This window comes from Ranitomeya imitator, chromosome 5 (genome assembly GCF_032444005.1).
Source record: "Ranitomeya imitator isolate aRanImi1 chromosome 5, aRanImi1.pri, whole genome shotgun sequence".
Taxonomy (NCBI): domain Eukaryota; kingdom Metazoa; phylum Chordata; class Amphibia; order Anura; family Dendrobatidae; genus Ranitomeya; species Ranitomeya imitator.
Window position 1 is genome coordinate 678394995 of NC_091286.1, and position 18557 is coordinate 678413551.

Sequence of the window (18557 nt, forward strand, 5' to 3'; positions counted from 1 at the left end):
ATATATCTACTGTACATAGTGAGGTCAGCCGTCCCATGGAAAACCATTAAATGTTACTGTGGCGTCGCCTTGATCTTCTTTGTCAGTCTTTACACGTGATACTTTTCTATGGTCTTTGTTTCCCCTTCTGTCCAGTCATTATGAGCACAGTTGGACTTTCCAGTGCGTTTTTGGGCTGGGCAGGATTTCGCCTCTTGCCTTTGGCGGCTGCGTGTTTACTTTTATCTGTGGTGGATAAAACGTTCTCCGCGGAGGCTCTTTATCTCCAGTCACGGGACGCGTTTATTTTCTCTGTTCTCATCTGTAATTTCATCTGATCACTTGGAGATATTCGTATCATTGTGGGATTACGGGTTTATTACACGTGGGATTCGGCTCAGGATTCGGGTTAAGCTTTTATAACCAACTGGTAATTTATATGTTTATGTAACAACTTCAAAAGGAACGCAGAGTTTCGTCTGTGCGGCTGTCAGAAGTTTGAGATTCCATTTTTCAATCTCATCTGGATTACTACTTGCTGTCAATGAATAGAAACATTCTTGTTGATATCCAGCAGAGTAAATCCCTGTACAGACCTGACACTTCTCTGAGCTTAGGTTTTGGTATAGGGAGTGTATTCCGCTAGTGAAGAGTCTTTATGTTCCTGCCCATTAAAATATCTTATTCATGGCCCAGTATGATGCCACACAATGCCCCTCGACTTGGTATGATCCCACCAATGATGCCCACCCAGACTCAGTTTGATGTCCCAAGAATACCACTCGCTCAAATTATGATGCAACCTTTGTCTCTCCTCGAACGTTATTATGCCCCCCACATATTATGATTCACCCGCCGTTTCCCCCCACACAGCGATGCCCCAAAATTGTTACAAATGCTCCAAAGATGCCCACGTATAAAATGTTACCTCTATAGTGCATTCCCTCAAACAATTTGACCCCACCATGCCCTCCACACATTATGATGCCCCCCACAAATTATGATTTCCATGTAGTTTCCCCCCACAGTGATGCCCTCAAAATTGTTACACATGCTCCGAAGATGACCACATATAAAATCATACCTCCATAGTGCATTCCCTTAAACTATTTGACCCCACCATACCCTCCACACATTATGATGCCCCCACAAATTATGATTTCCATGTAGTTTCCCCCCACACAGTGATGCCCCAAAAATGTTACACATGCTCCAAAGATGCCCACATATAAAATCATACCTCCATAGTGCATTCCCTTAAGCTATTTGACCCCACAATACCCTCCACACATTATGTTGTCACCACAAATTATGATTTTTATGTAGTTTCCCCCCACACAGTGATGCTCCAAAAATGTTACACATGCTCCAAAGATGCCCACATATAAAATCATACCTCTATAGTGCATTTCCTTAAGCTATTTGACCCCACAATACCCTCCATACATTATGATGCCCCCACAAATTATGATTTCCATGTAGTTTCCCCCCACACAGTGATGCCCCAAAAATGTTACACATGCTCCAAAGATGCCCACATATAAAATCATACCTTCATAGTGCATTCCCTTAAGCTCTTTGACCCAACCATACCCTCCACACATTATGATGCCCCCACAAATTATGATTTCCATGTAGTTTCCCCCCACACAGTGATGCCCCAAAAATGTTACACATGCTCCAAAGATGCCCACATATAAAATCATACCTCCATAGTGCATTCCCTTAAGCTATTTGACCCCACAATACCCTCCACACATTATGATGCCCCCACAAATTATGATTTCCATGTAGTTTCCCCCCACACAGTGATGCCCCAAAAATGTTACACATGCTCCAAAGATGCCCACATATAAAATCATACATCCATAGTGCATTCCCTCAAACAATTTGACCCCACCATGCCCTCCACACATTATGATGCCCCCCACAAATTATGATTTCCCTGTAGTTCCCCCCACAGTGATGCCCCCAAAAATGTTACACATGCTCCAAAGATGACCACATATAAAATCATACCTTCATAGTGCATTCCCTTAAACTATTTGACCCAACCATACCCTCCACACATTATGATGCCCCCACAAATTATGATTTCCATGTAACATAGTAACATAGTAACATAGTTAGTAAGGCCGAAAAAAGACATTTGTCCATCCAGTTCAGCCTATATTCCATCATAATAAATCCCCAGATCTACGTCCTTCTACAGAACCTAATTGTATGATACAATATTGTTCTGCTCCAGGAAGACATCCAGGCCTCTCTTGAACCCCTCGACTGAGTTCCCCATCACCACCTCCTCAGGCAAGCAATTCCAGATTCTCACTGCCCTAACAGTAAAGAATCCTCTTCTATGTTGGTGGAAAAACCTTCTCTCCTCCAGACGCAAAGAATGCCCCCTTGTGCCCGTCACCTTCCTTGGTATAAACAGATCCTCAGCGAGATATTTGTATTGTCCCCTTATATACTTATACATGGTTATTAGATCGCCCCTCAGTCGTCTTTTTTCTAGACTAAATAATCCTAATTTCGCTAATCTATCTGGGTATTGTAGTTCTCCCATCCCCTTTATTAATTTTGTTGCCCTCCTTTGTACTCTCTCTAGTTCCATTATATCCTTCCTGAGCACCGGTGCCCAAAACTGGACACAGTACTCCATGTGCGGTCTAACTAGGGATTTGTACAGAGGCAGTATAATGCTCTCATCATGTGTATCCAGACCTCTTTTAATGCACCCCATGATCCTGTTTGCCTTGGCAGCTGCTGCCTGGCACTGGCTGCTCCAGGTAAGTTTATCATTAACTAGGATCCCCAAGTCCTTCTCCCTGTCAGATTTACCCAGTGGTTTCCCGTTCAGTGTGTAATGGTGATATTGATTCCCTCTTCCCATGTGTATAACCTTACATTTATCATTGTTAAACCTCATCTGCCACCTTTCAGCCCAAGTTTCCAACTTATCCAGATCCATCTGTAGCAGAATACTATCTTCTCTTGTATTAACTGCTTTACATAGTTTTGTATCATCTGCAAATATCGATATTTTACTGTGTAAACCTTCTACCAGATCATTAATGAATATGTTGAAGAGAACAGGTCCCAATACTGACCCCTGCGGTACCCCACTGGTCACAGCGACCCAGTTAGAGACTATACCATTTATAACCACCCTCTGCTTTCTATCACTAAGCCAGTTACTAACCCATTTACACACATTTTCCCCCAGACCAAGCATTCTCATTTTGTGTACCAACCTCTTGTGCGGCACGGTATCAAACGCTTTGGAAAAATCGAGATATACCACGTCCAATGACTCACCGTGGTCCAGTCTATAGCTTACCTCTTCATAAAAACTGATTAGATTGGTTTGACATGTAGTTTCCCCCCACACAGTGATGCCCCAAAAATGTTACACATGCTCCAAAGATGCCCACATATAAAATCATACATCCATAGTGCATTCCCTCAAGCAATTTGACCCCACCATGCCCTCCACACATTTTGATGCCCCCCACAAATTATGATTTCCCTGTAGTTTCCCCCCACAGTGATGCCCCCAAAAATGTTACACATGCTCCAAAGATGACCACATATAAAATCATAACTCCATAGTGCATTCCCTTAAACTATTTGACCCCACCATGCCCTCCACACATTATGATGCCCCCCACAAATTATGATTTCCCTGCAGTGTCCCCAACACAATGATACCCCCAAAATGTTACTCAGACAGTGTGATGCTCCAAAAATTCCCCCATAAAGTATGCTACCCCCATATTGCATTTCCCCAAACAATTTGACCCCACCACACAATATGATGCCCCCACGGTATAGAGCACTAACTACATAAGATATACTAACAATAAACATCACTACTCACCCTGCCCCACTCCCACAATGAGCTGCACTGTGTAACGCTCTGCACAGAATCCATAATCTGGTGGGGGACATTATCATTCCTGCCGCCCCAGGACTCAAAAGGCTGAAAAGTGGAGGAGGAAGTTGACGTCTCCCTCCTCCACCATCTTTCAACTGTATCTGCGAAATGACTGCACACATACAGTTGAAATCAGGACATACCACCGGACATCCCGGGACAGTGGGACCACTCTACTAATCCAGAACTGTCCCGCTGGATCTGGGATGGTTCAGGGCTATACTTGTGGGAGTAAACACATCAGCAGCACAAGTCTATATGTCCCGATGTTACACAGTATCACACAGGACTGCAGACTGCACCTACCTGAGTTTTATGATTCATCACTAGAATCAGGGTCTTTGTCCACACATCACGTTGCAATCAAACTACATAGCAAGAACCTGCTGGCAGATTCCCTCCAAATTCATAAGGAATCTATGTAAACATTTAGCTCCCCCTAGTGGTAATTTCAGGAATGCAAAATATATCTAATTGTCTATGCAGAAAAATTGGAGACAGAAAAATAGATCTCTGACCCCCAGATCTCTGAAGGTGTCCTGTTACCAGCAGATCTTGTAAGTCGCTCTTTACAGCCACAATGGATCAGACTTGTTTTTTTTTACCAGATCCCACAGATGCTTTGATCAAAACCGAGATCTGGACTTTTTGTGCACAATCATAAGTTAAATCTATTTGTTTTCTCCCACAAACCATTCCTGAACAATGCAATATGGCAGGGCTTAACGAGGACACTGCCATTATGGTCTGTACAGTGTATGGTATGTGGTACGTGTCAACTCACCTCGATTCCAGGAACCAAGGATTTCCAGCAGAACATTTCCCCTTCACATTGCCTTCAATGGCGAGACCTCTTCCCGCAGTGCATACTGGTGCCATTTCTTCCCCAGGTAAGTGATGCACACGGGCATCCACATGATGAAAAAATTAATTTACCAGACAAGAATCGAATCACTTTTTTGCAATATTTCATGAGGCAGCTCAGATGCTCACAGACTCGCTGCAGAAGACTAGGGTCATCGTGGTCACAATAACCAGTCTGTGGCTACGCAGCCCTCTACAAGCTACATGTTCTGACATCTTTGTGTCATAGCCAGCAGTAACTGCTTCTGCAATTTGTAAGCCCCATAGTTTAAGAGTACACCCCAAATATGATTCTCCGACAGCTTCACCCCCACACAGTGATGCTGTAGTGATTGTCGATTCACTGATTCTCCTTCCTTGGACTTTTGGTATTTAACCAGCACACAAGATGTAACATATACGGGGAACAATCCACAGCCTGCTGCTTACTTGGAACAACCCACAAGACTTCTCATATTCTAGGAACACCCCACAATACCTGCGGTATACACGGAACACCCCACAAGACCTGCGGTATACAGGGAACACCCCACAAGACCTGCGGTATACAGGGAACACCCCACAAGACCTACGGTATACAGGGAACACCCCACAATACCTGCGGTATACACGGAACACCCCACAAGACCTGCGGTATACAGGGAACACCCCACAAGACCTGCGGTATACAGGGAACACCCCACAAGACCTACGGTATACAGGGAACACCCCACAATACCTGCGGTATACACGGAACACCCCACAAGACCTGCGGTATACACGGAACACCCCACAAGACCTGCCATATACTGGGAACACACCACAAGACCTGCCATATACTGGGAACACCCCACAAGACCTGCGGTATACAGGGAACACCCCACAAGACCTGCGGTATACAGGGAACACCCCACAAGACCTGCGGTATACACGGAACACCCCACAAGACCTGCGGTATACAGGGAACACCCCACAAGACCTGCGGTATACAGGGAACACCCCACAAGACCTGCGGTATACACGGAACACCCCACAAGACCTGCGGTATACAGGGAACACCCCACAAGACCTGCGGTATACAGGGAACACCCCACAAGACCTGCGGTATACAGGGAACACCCCAAAAGACCTGCGGTATACAGGGAACACCCCACAAGACCTGCAGTATACACGGAACACCACACAAGACCTGCGGTATACAGGGAACACCTCACAAGACCTGCGGTATTCAGGGAACACCCCACAAGACCTGCGGTATACACGGAACACCCCACAAGACCTGCGGTATACAGGGAACACCCCACAAGACATGCGGCATACAGGGAACACCCCACATGACCTGCCATACACTGGGAACACACCACAAGACCTGCGATATACAGGGAACACCTCAAAAGACATGCCATATACTGGGAACACACCACAAGACCGGACATATACTGGGAACACCACACAAGACCAGACATATACTGGAAACACTCCACAAGACCTGCGGTATACAGGGAACACCCTGTTGTGAATTCTGTTGTCGGGCTCCCTCCTGTGGTCATGAATGGTACTTCGGCTGGTTCTGTCCATGGACCTCCTCTGGTGGGTGTTTCTGAGTTTCCTTTCACAAGTGACGAGGTTAATTCGTTAACTGGCTGCTCTATTTTACTCCACTTAGATCTTTGCTCCATGCCACCTGTCAATGTTCCAGTATTGGTCTAGTTCACTCCTGGATCGTTCTTGTGACCTGTCTTCCCATCAGAAGCTAAGTTCCAGCTTGTATTTCTTTGGTTTGCTATTTTTCTGTCCAGCTTGCTATTTAATTTGTTGTCTTGCTTGCTGGAAGCTCTGGGACGCAGATGGAGCGCCTCCGCACCGTGAGTCGGTGCGGAGGGTCTTTTTGCGCCCTCTGCGTGGTCTTTTTGTAGGTTTTTGTGCTGACCGCGAAGTAACCTTTTCTATCCTCGGTCTGTTCAGTAAGTCGGGCCTCACTTTGCTAAATCTATTTCATCTCTGTGTTTGTATTTTCATCTTTACTCACAGTCATTGCATGTGGGGGGCTGCCTTTTCCTTTGGGGAATTTTTCTGAGGCAAGGTAGGCTTTATTTTTCTATCTTCAGGGCTAGCTAGTTTCTTAGGCTGTGCCGAGTTGCATAGGGAGCGTTAGGCGCAATCCACGGCTATTTCTAGTGTGTTTGATAGGTTTAGGGATTGCGGTCAGCAGAGTTCCCACGTCCCAGAGCTCGTCCTTTATTATCAGTAACTATCAGGTCATTCCGTGTGCTCTTAACCACCAGGTCCATTATTGTCCTGACCACCAGGTCATAACAGTACAGGTGGCCCAAAGTACTAATGCATCTCAATAGAGGGATAAGAGAAGTTGTGAGACCATTTTTTTTTCTTTGCAGTGTGTTTTGTCTCAATTTTCCCCTTTACCTCTGGGTGGTTCAGGACACTGGTGTAAACATGGACATTCAAGGTCTGTCCTCTTGGATGGATAATCTCACTACAAGGATACAAAACATTCAAGATTTTGTGGTTCGGAATCCGATGTCAGAGCCTAGGATTCCAATTCCTGATTTGTTTTTTGGTGATAGATCTAAGTTCTTGAATTTCAAAAATAATTGTAAATTGTTTCTTGCCTTGAAACCTCGCTCCTCAGGTGACCCTGTTCAACAAGTAAAGATCATTATTTCTTTGTTACGTGGTGACCCTCAAGACTGGGCATTTTCCCTTGCGCCAGGAGATCCGGCATTGCGTGATGTTGATGCGTTTTTCCTGGCGCTTGGATTGTTTTATGACGAACCTAATTCAGTGGATCAGGCAGAGAAAATCTTGCTGGCTCTGTGTCAGGGTCAGGATGAAGCGGAGATATATTGTCAGAAGTTTAGAAAGTGGTCTGTGCTCACTCAGTGGAATGAATGTGCCCTGGCAGCAATCTTCAGAAAGGGTCTCTCTGAAGCCCTTAAGGATGTTATGGTGGAGTTTCCCATGCCTGCTGGTCTGAATGAGTCTATGTCCTTGGCCATTCAGATCGATCGACGCTTGCGTGAGCGTAAAGCTGTGCACCATTTGGCGGTACTATCTGAGCATGGGCCTGAGCCTATGCAATGTGATAGGACTTTGACCAGAGCTGAACGGCAAGAACACAGACGTCGGAATGGGCTATGTTTTTACTGTGGTGATTCCACTCATGCTATCTCCGATTGTCCTAAGCGCACTAAGCGGTTCGCTAGGTCTGCCACCATTGGTACGGTACAGTCTAAATTTCTATTGTCTGTTACTCTGATTTGCTCTTTGTCATCCTATTCTGTTATGGCATTTGTGGATTCAGGCGCTGCCTTGAATATGATGGACTTGGAGTATGCTAGGCGCTGTGGTTTTTTCTTGGAGCCCTTGCAGTATCCTATTCCATTGAGAGGAATTGATGCTACGCCTTTGGCCAAGAATAAGCCTCAGTATTGGACCCAATTGACCATGTGCATGGCTCCTGCACATCAGGAGGATATCCGCTTCCTGGTGTTGCATAATCTGCATGATGTGGTCGTTTTGGGGTTGCCATGGCTACAGGTTCATAATCCAGTATTGGACTGGAAATCTATGTCTGTGTCCAGCTGGGGTTGCCAGGGGGTACATGGTGATGTTCCATTTTTGCCTATTTCGTCTTCCACTCCTTCTGAAGTTGCAGAGTTTTTGTCGGATTATCGGGATGTATTTGATGAGCCCAAAGCCAGTGCCCTACCTCCTCATAGGGATTGCGATTGTGCAATTAATTTGATTCCTGGTAGTAAGTTTCCTAAGGGCCGATTGTTCAATTTATCTGTGCCAGAACACGCCGCTATGCGGAGTTATATAAAGGAATCCTTGGAGAAAGGCCATATTCGCCCATCGTCATCACCGTTAGGAGCAGGGTTCTTTTTTGTGGCCAAGAAGGATGGTTCTTTGAGACCTTGTATTGATTACCGCCTTCTTAATAAAATTACAGTCAAATTTCAGTATCCTTTGCCGTTGCTGTCTGATTTGTTTGCTCGTATTAAAGGGGCTAGTTGGTTCACCAAGATAGATCTTGGAGGGGCGTATAATCTTGTGCGTTTTAAACAAGGCGATGAATGGAAAACAGCATTTAATACGCCCGAGGGCCATTTTGAGTACCTGGTTATGCCATTCGGGCTTTCCAATGCTCCATCAGTATTTCAGTCCTTTATGCATGACATCTTCCAAGAGTACCTGGATAAATTCCTGATTGATGTATTTGGATGATATTTTGGTCTTTTCGGATGATTGGGAGTCTCATGTGAAGCAGGTCAGAATGGTGTTCCAGGTCCTTCGTGCGAATTCCTTGTTTGTGAAGGGGTCAAAGTGTCTCTTTGGAGTTCAGAAGGTTTCATTTTTGGGGTTCATTTTTTCCCCTTCTACTATCGAGATGGACCCTGTTAAAGTCCAGGCCATTCACGATTGGACTCAGCCGACATCTGTGAAGAGCCTGCAAAAGTTCCTGGGCTTTGCTAATTTTTATCGGCACTTCATCGCTAATTTTTCTACTGTTGCTAAACCGTTGACTGATTTGACCAAGAAGGGTGCTGATGTGGTCAATTGGTCTTCTGCGGCTGTAGAGGCTTTTCAGGAGTTGAAGCGTCGTTTTTCTTCTGCCCCGGTGTTGTGCCAGCCAGATGTTTCACTTCCGTTTCAGGTTGAGGTTGATGCTTCTGAGATTGGAGCAGGGGCTGTTTTGTCGCAAAGAAGTTCTGATGGCTCGGTGATGAAGCCATGTGCTTTCTTTTCTAGAAAGTTTTCACCTGCTGAGCGTAACTATGATGTTGGTAATCGTGAATTGTTGGCCATGAAGTGGGCATTCGAGGAGTGGCGTCATTGGCTGGAAGGAGCCAAGCATCGCGTGGTGGTCTTGACAGATCACAAGAATTTGACTTATCTTGAGTCTGCCAAACGGTTGAATCCGAGACAGGCTCGATGGTCGTTATTTTTCTCCCATTTTGATTTTGTGGTTTCGTACCTTCCGGGCTCTAAGAATGTGAAGGCTGATGCCCTGTCAAGGAGTTTTGTGCCTGACTCTCCGGGTGTTCCTGAGCCGGCGGGTATTCTCAAAGAGGGGGTAATTTTGTCTGCCATCTCCCCTGATTTGCGGCGGGTGCTGCAAAAATTTCAGGCTGATAGACCTGACCGTTGCCCAGCGGAGAAACTGTTTGTCCCTGATAAATGGACGAGTAGAGTTATCTCTGAGGTTCATTGTTCAGTGTTGGCTGGGCATCCTGGAATCTTTGGTACCAGAGATTTGGTGGCTAGATCCTTTTGGTGGCCTTCTTTGTCATGGGATGTGCGTTCTTTTGTGCAGTCCTGTGGGACTTGTGCTCGGGCTAAGCCCTGCTGTTCTCGTGCCAGTGGGTTGCTTTTGCCCTTGCCGGTCCCGAAGAGGCCCTGGACGCATATTTCTATGGATTTTATTTCGGATCTCCCCGTCTCAAAAGATGTCGGTCATTTGGGTGGTTTGTGATCGCTTTTCTAAGATGGTCCATTTGGTACCTTTGTCTAAATTGCCTTCCTCCTCTGATTTGGTGCCATTATTTTTCCAGCATGTGGTTCGTTTACATGGTATACCGGAGAACATCATTTCTGACAGAGGTTCCCAGTTTGTTTCAAGGTTTTGGCGATCCTTTTGTGCTAGGATGGGCATTGATTTGTCTTTTTCCTCGGCTTTCCATCCTCAGACAAATGGCCAAACCGAACGAACTAATCAAACTTTGGAAACATATCTGAAATGCTTTGTTTCTGCTGATCAGGATGATTGGGTGTCCTTTTTGCCGTTGGCTGAGTTCGCTCTTAATAATCGGGCCAGCTCGGCTACTTTGGTTTTGCCGTTTTTCTGCAATTCTGGTTTCCATTCTCGTTTCTCTTCAGGGCAGGTTGAGTCTTCAGACTGTCCTGGTGTAGATACTGTGGTGGATAGGTTGCAGCAGATTTGGACTCATGTGGTTGGCAATTTGACATTGTCCCAGGAGAATGCTCAACGTTTCGCTAACCGCCGGCGCTGTGTGGGTCTCCGACTTCGTGTTGGGGATTTGGTTTGGTTGTCGTCTCATTATGTTCCTATGAAGGTTTCCTCTCCTAAGTTTAAGCCTCGTTTCATTGGTCCGTATAAGATTTCTGAGGTTATCAATCCTGTGTCATTTCGTTTGGCCCTTCCTGCTTCTTTTGCCATCCATAATGTGTTCCACAGGTCGTTATTGCGGAGATACGTGGCGCCTGTGGTCCCATCCGTTGATCCTCCTGCCCCGGTGTTAGTTGAGGGGGAGTTGGAGTATGTGGTGGAGAGGATTTTGGATTCTCGTGTTTTGAGATGGAAACTCCAGTACCTGGTCAAGTGGAAGGGTTATGGTCAGGAAGATAATTCCTGGGTTTTTGCCTCTGATGTTCATGCTGCCGATCTGGTTCGTGCCTTTCATTTGGCTCATCCTGGTCGGCCTGGGGGCTCTGGTGAGGGTTCGGTGACCCCTCCTCAAGGGGGGGTACTGTTGTGAATTCTGTTGTCGGGCTCCCTCCTGTGGTCATGAATGGTACTTCGGCTGGTTCTGTCCATGGACTTTCTCTCATGGGTGTTTCTGAGTTTCCTTTCACAGGTGACGAGGTTAATTCGTTAACTGGCTGCTCTATTTTACTCCACTTAGATCTTTGCTCCATGCCACCTGTCAATGTTCCAGTATTGGTCTAGTTCACTCCTGGATCGTTCTTGTGACCTGTCTTCCCATCAGAAGCTAAGTTCCAGCTTGTATTTCTTTGGTTTGCTATTTTTCTGTCCAGCTTGCTATTTAATTTGTTGTCTTGCTTGCTTGAAGCTCTGGGACGCAGAGGGAGCGCCTCAGCACCGTGAGTCGGTGCGGAGGGTCTTTTTGCACCCTCTGCGTGGTCTTTTTGTAGGTTTTTGTGCTGACCGCAAAGTAACCTTTCCTATCCTCGGTCTGTTCAGTAAGTCGGGCCTCACTTTGCTAAATCTATTTCATCTCTGTGTTTGTATTTTCATCTTTACTCACAGTCATTATATGTGGGGGGCTGCCTTTTCCTTTGGGGAATTTCTCTGAGGCAAGGTAGGCTTTATTTTTCTATCTTCAGGGCTAGCTAGTTTCTTAGGCTGTGCTGAGTTGCATAGGGAGCGTTAGGCGCAATCCACGGCTATTTCTAGTGTGTTTGATAAGTTTAGGGATTGCGGTCAGCAGAGTTCCCACATCCCAGAGCTCGTCCTTTATTATCAGTAACTATCAGGTCATTCCGTGTGCTCTTAACCACCAGGTCCATTATTGTCCTGACCACCAGGTCATAACAACACCCCAAAAGACCTGCGGTATACAGGGAACACCCCACAAGACCTGCAGTATACACGAAACACCCCACAAGACCTGCGGTATACAGGGAACACCCCACAAGACCTGCGGTATACACGGAACACCCCACAAGACCTGCGGTATACACGGAACACCCCACAAGACCTGCGGTATACAGGGAACACCCCACAAGACCTGCCATACACTGGGAACACAGCACAAGACCTGCGATATACAGGGAACACCTCAAAAGACATGCCATATACTGGGAACACACCACAAAACCGGACATATACTGGGAACACCACACAAGACCAGACATATACTTGAAACACTCCACAAGACCTGCGGTATACAGGGAACACCCCAAAAGACCTGTCATACACTGGGAACACCCCACAAGACCTGCCGTATACCGGGAACACTCCACAACATCTGCTGTATACTGGGAACATGCCACAAAACCTGCCATATACTGTGAACAACCCACAAGACCTGTTGTATATTAGGAACAACCCACAAAACCTACTATATACTGTACTATATATCAGGAACACGCCACAAGAACTGCCATAGACGGGAACACCCCAAAAGATCTGCCATATACTGGAAACACCCCACAAGACATGCCAGATACCAGGAACACCTCACAAGATCTCCCATATACCGTGAACACTCCACATGACCTGCCTTATACAAGGAACACCCCAAAAGACCTGCTGTATGCCGGGAACAACCCACAACACCTGCTGTATACCATATACTGGTAACACCCAACAAGACCCACCATATACCAGGAACACTCCTCAAGACCTGCCGTATACAAGGAATACCCTACAAAACCTACTTTATATAAGGAACACCCAAAAAGACCTGCCGTATACTGGGAACACCCCACAAGACCTGCCATATACGGGAACACCCCAAAAGATCTGCCATATCCTGGAAACACCGCACAAGACATGTCATATACCAGGAACACCTCACAAGATCTCCCATATACCGTGAACACTCCACATGACCTGCCTTATACAAGGAACACCCCAAAAGACCTGCTGTATGCCGGGAACAAGCCACAACACCTGCTGTATACCGTATACTGGTAACACCCAACAAGACCCACCATATACCAGGAACACTCCTCAAGACCTGCCGTATACAAGGAATACCCTACAAAACCTACTTTATACAAGGAACACCCAAAAAGACCTGCCGTATACTGGGAACACCCCACAAGACCTGCCATATATGGGAACACCCCAAAAGATCTGCCATATACTGGAAACACCCCACAAGACATGCTATATACCAGGAACACCTCACAAGATCTCCCATATACCGTGAACACTCCACATGACCTGCCTTATACAAGGAACACCCCAAAAGACCTGCTGTATGCCGGGAACAACCCACAACACCTGCTGTATACTATATACTGGTAACACCCAACAAGACCCACCATATACCAGGAACACTCCTCAAGACCTGCTGTATACAAGGAATACCCTACAAAACCTACTTTATATAAGGAACACCCAAAAAGACCTGCCGTGTACTGGGAACACCCACCAAGACCTGCCATACCCCGGGAACAAACCACAATTTTCAGTATGCTAGGAGCAACTCAATAGACTTGTCATATACCTGGATATACCAGGAACACTCCACAAGACCTCCCATGTACCACAAACACTCCGCAAGACCTACGAAATACAGGGAAAAACCCACAAGACACACCACTACTGGGAACACCCTACAAGATCTGTTGTATAACGGGAACACTCCACAAGACCTGCCATACACTGGGAATATCCCACAAGAGTTGCCTTACACTGGGAACCCTCACAAGTCCTTCCATATACTGGGAACACCTCACAAGACATTTTACATACCGGGAACACAGAACGAAACTTGCAATCTTAGAGATTGTCCCAGCCATCATTTAGCTCTTGTTGCTCGGATCCTTACTATAGATGATCAAGTCTTTAGAAATTTTAAATCACTGAATTTTCACCGAAAAAATTTGAGCTGCGGTGAATAAATTTGCTTGAGTTTCAGTACTGGAAAGAGAGTAACTGCAGACTTTAGTGTCAAACCTGGACAATCCCTATAACTACCTCATTGACAGCAGCCAAGCCACGTATGGATTTCTGCACGTGGCGCTCATACTTCATACTGAAGAAATCGAGATGTTTGGAAATGGAAAATGTTTCCATTTTTTCCTCATTTGCAGATCAGTGACGTATCCATCCTGAGATTTCCTTCATTCCATGACTTTTCCTTCTTGGTGTTGCAATTTCAATGTTCAGGTGTGTATATACTGTACCGTATATATTCACGCATGTATAGAGTTTTTCTTGAGATGGGTTTCTTTTATTTTCTCAATATGACTTGTATCCTCAGTTATAATTAGATCACTATGTAGAAATAGCTGAGAAAGGAACAGAAGCCCCAATAATTAGATCTACGGAGACAGAACTCGGAGGAACTTGGGCGAACTATAGGGGGGAGACACACTTGGCAGTAACGCCTCCAGCGATGAAGACTCTAGTTTAGCACAGCACTGAGTACTATACTTATCGACACGGCACAACGTAACCTTGGGGCTTTGTCGACAGGCTTGTTCCAGAAGCTCAGGCTCCTCACCATATGGGGCAAAGCACATCCTTAATGTCTTTACGGCAGCCACACAGTTCTCCATTTACTTTCTCTAGTTTTATCTGCTTTCTTCTGACTTTCAAAGTTGATCCTAATTATGCGATATCCAAAATTAATGAACATTTTCTGTTCTGGGCACTTTGAGTGACAACCAAAATGGCCACTATAAAGACAGCCATAAGGTCGTTACATCTGTTTCTGGGTATGTTGGGGACAATCGACATCTATAATATTTAGGCCATGTCAGGCAATGTTCATAGTCCGAATAATATATATGAGGAGGATTTTTTTTTTAGCTTTTTTTCACAATTCTGCTTTTGGAAACATCTTGTGGATTTAGATGCCGATACAGCCGCCAAGTTTTCCCAGGCGAAGCCACTTCAGGAAAGCATTGGCGGTCATTTTAATAAGGCAGCTATACTGCTAGCTTGTAATGCTTTTTCAGGTGAATTGCAGACAGAATCTGCCTGAAAAATATGCCGTGTGTACTGTAAATACCAACTGAGCGGAAACTCTTCAAATCCTTCTCAAAAGCTGAAAACTTCTGAAAAAAGTGGAGTTTCCACTCAGTGGCTATGTGCACAAAGCATCCTTTAGACATGAGCGAAGCTTCCGAAATTTTTGCCCACAAAGCCACAGAATCCAGCCTACTTTTTCCTCATGCGGCTCTACTCACAATTTTACCACTGTTTTCACAGTGTCCCAGCCAGTGGCTGCTTTTTACTTTTTTACTATATCTTCGTAGAGGAAGCCACCCAAAAAATGGTGATTGTGGTTCATGAATTTTGTGGAACATCAAAAATGTTTTTCAGCTAATAATTAGACTGACATAAAATCACTCCAGGGGGGGGGGAATGACTACATTTGAACAAAAATTGAGCAATGTTTAGAAAGTCACAATTAATGAATCAGCTGAAAACATCTGAAAACCCTCCCACAATGATTAACCCCTTCATTTTCGTTTTTGCAATTTTGTTTTTTGTTCCCCTTTTGCCCAGAACAATTACTTGCTTACTTGCTTTTTTGCGGGATGAGTTGTCATTTTGAACGGCACTATTGGTGTTACTATATCATGTACTGGAAAACAGGAAACAAATTTCAAAGTGCGGTGAAATTGCAGAAAAAATACAATCCCACAGTTGTTTTTTTTTTGGCTTTTTTGCTAGGTTCACTAAATGCTAAAACTGACCCGCCATTATGATTCTCCAGGTCATTACGATGTTCATAGACACCAAATATGTCTAGGTTCTTTTTTATGTAAGTGGTGAAAAAAAATCCAAACTTTGTTAAAGGGAACCTGTCACCCCGAAAATCGCGGGTGAGGTAAGCCCACCGGCATCAGGGGCTTATCTACAGCATTCTGTAATGCTGTAGATAAGCCCCCGATGTTACCTAAAAGAGGAGAAAAAGACGTTAGATTATACTCACCCAGGGGCGGTCCCGCTGCTGGTCCGGTCGGATGGGCGTCTCTGGTCCGCTGCGGCGCCTCCCATCTTCATTCCAAGACGTCCTCTTCTGATCTTCAGCCACGGCTCCGGCGCAGGCGTACTTTGTCTGCCCTGTTGAGGGCAGAGCAAAGTACTGCAGTGTGCAGGCGCCGGGCCTCTCTGACCTTTCCGGCGCCTGCGCACTGCAGTACTTTGTTCTGCCCTCAACAGGGCAGACAAAGTACGCCTGCGCCGGAGCCGTGGCTGAAGATCAGAAGAGGATGTCTTGGAATGAAGATGGGAGGCGCTGCAGTGGACCAGAGACACCCATCCGACCGGACCAGCAGCGGGACCGCCCCTGGGTGAGTATTATCTAACTTCTTTTTCTCTTCTTTCAGGTAACATCAGGGGCTTATCTACAGCATTACAGAATGCTGTAGATAAGCCCCTGATGCCGGTGGGCTTACCTCACCCGCGATTTTCGGGGTGACAGGTTCCCTTTAACCCCTTTCTGACATATGACATACTATCCCGTCGAGGTGGTATGGGCCCGTATGGCCACCAACAGGATAGTACGTCATCACCGATCAGCCGCGCTCACGGGGGGAACGCGGCCGACTATCACAGCTCATATCCGGCACTATGTGCCAGGAGCGGTCATGGACCACTCCTGGCACATTAACCCCTGGAACACTGTGATCAAACATGATCGCAGCATTCCGGCAGCATAGGGAAGCATCGCACAGGGAGGGGGCTCTCTGAGGGCTTCTCTGAGACCCTCGGAGCAACGCGATGTGATCACGTTGCTCCGAGTGTCTCCTATCTCCTCCTCCCTGCAGGCCCCGGATCCAAAATGACCTCGGGGCTCCTTCCGGGTCCTGCAGGGAAGTGGCTTGCAAGCGCCTGCTCAGAGCAGGCACCGGCAAACCTCCTGCAATGCCTGTCAGATCGCTGATCTGACACAGTGCATTGCAAAGTGTCAGATCAGTGATCTGACACTATATAGTCATGTCCCCCCTGGGGCCAAGCACACAAGTAAAAAAAAATATTTACATGAGTAAAAAAAAAAAATCCTAAATAAAGAAAAAAAATATACAGTCATGGCCAAAAGTTTTGAGAATGACACCAAAATTATATTTTCACATGATCTGCTGCCCTCTGGTTTTTATTAGTATTTGTCTGATGTTTATACCACATACAGAATTATAATTGCAATCATATTATGAGTACCAATAGGATATATTGACAGTTAGAATGAGTTAATGCAGCAAGTCAATATTTGCAGTGTTGACCCTTCTTCTTCAAGACCTCTGCAATTCTCCCTGGCATGCTCTCAATCAACTTCTGGACCAAATCCTGACTGATAGCAGTCCATTCTTGCATAATCAATGCTTGCATTTTGCCAGAATTTGTTGGTTTTTGTTTGTCCACCCGTCTCTTGATGATTGACCACAAGTTCTCAATGGGATTAAGATCTGGGGAGTTTCCAGGCCATGGACCCAAAATCTCTATGTTTTGTTCCATGAGCCATTTAGTTATCACCTTTGCTTTATGGCAAGGTGCTCCATCATGCTGGAAAAGGCATTGTTGGGCGCCAAACTGCTCTTGGACGGTTGGGAGAAGTTGCTCTTGGAGGACATTCTGGTACCATTCTTTATTCATGGCTGTGTTTTTAGACAAGACTGTGAGTGAGCCGATTCCCTTGGCTGAGAAGCAACCCAACACATGAATGGTTTCAGGATGCTTTACAGTTGGCATGAGACAAGACTGGTGGTATCGCTCACCTCTTCTTCTCCGAATAAGCTGTTTTCCAGATGTCCCAAACAATCGAAAAGGGGATTCATCAGAGAAAATGACTTTGCCCCAGTCCTCAGCAGTCCACTCCCTGTACCTTTTGCAGAATATCAGTCGGTCCCTGATGTTTTTTCTGGAGAGAAGTGGCTTCTTTGCTGCCCTCCTTGAAACCAGGCCTTGCTGAGTCTCCATCTCACAGTGCGTGCAGAAGCACTCACACCAGCCTGCTGCCATTCCTGAGCAAGCTCGGCACTGCTGGTAGTCCGATCCCACAGCTGAAACAGTTTTAAGATACGGTCCTGGCGCTTGCTGGTCTTTCTTGGGCGCCCTGGAGCCTTTTTGACAACAATGGAAGCTCTCTCCTTGAAGTTCTTGATGATGCGATAGATTGTTGACTGAGGTGCAATCTTTGTAGCTGCGATACTCTTCCCTGTTAGGCCATTTTTGTGCAGTGCAATGATGGCTGCACATGTTTCTTTAGAGATAACCATGGTTAACTGAAGAGAAACAATGATACCAAGCAGCAGCCTCCTTTTAAAGTGTCCAGTGATGTCATTCTTACTTAATCATGACTGATTGATCGCCAGCCCTGTCCTCATC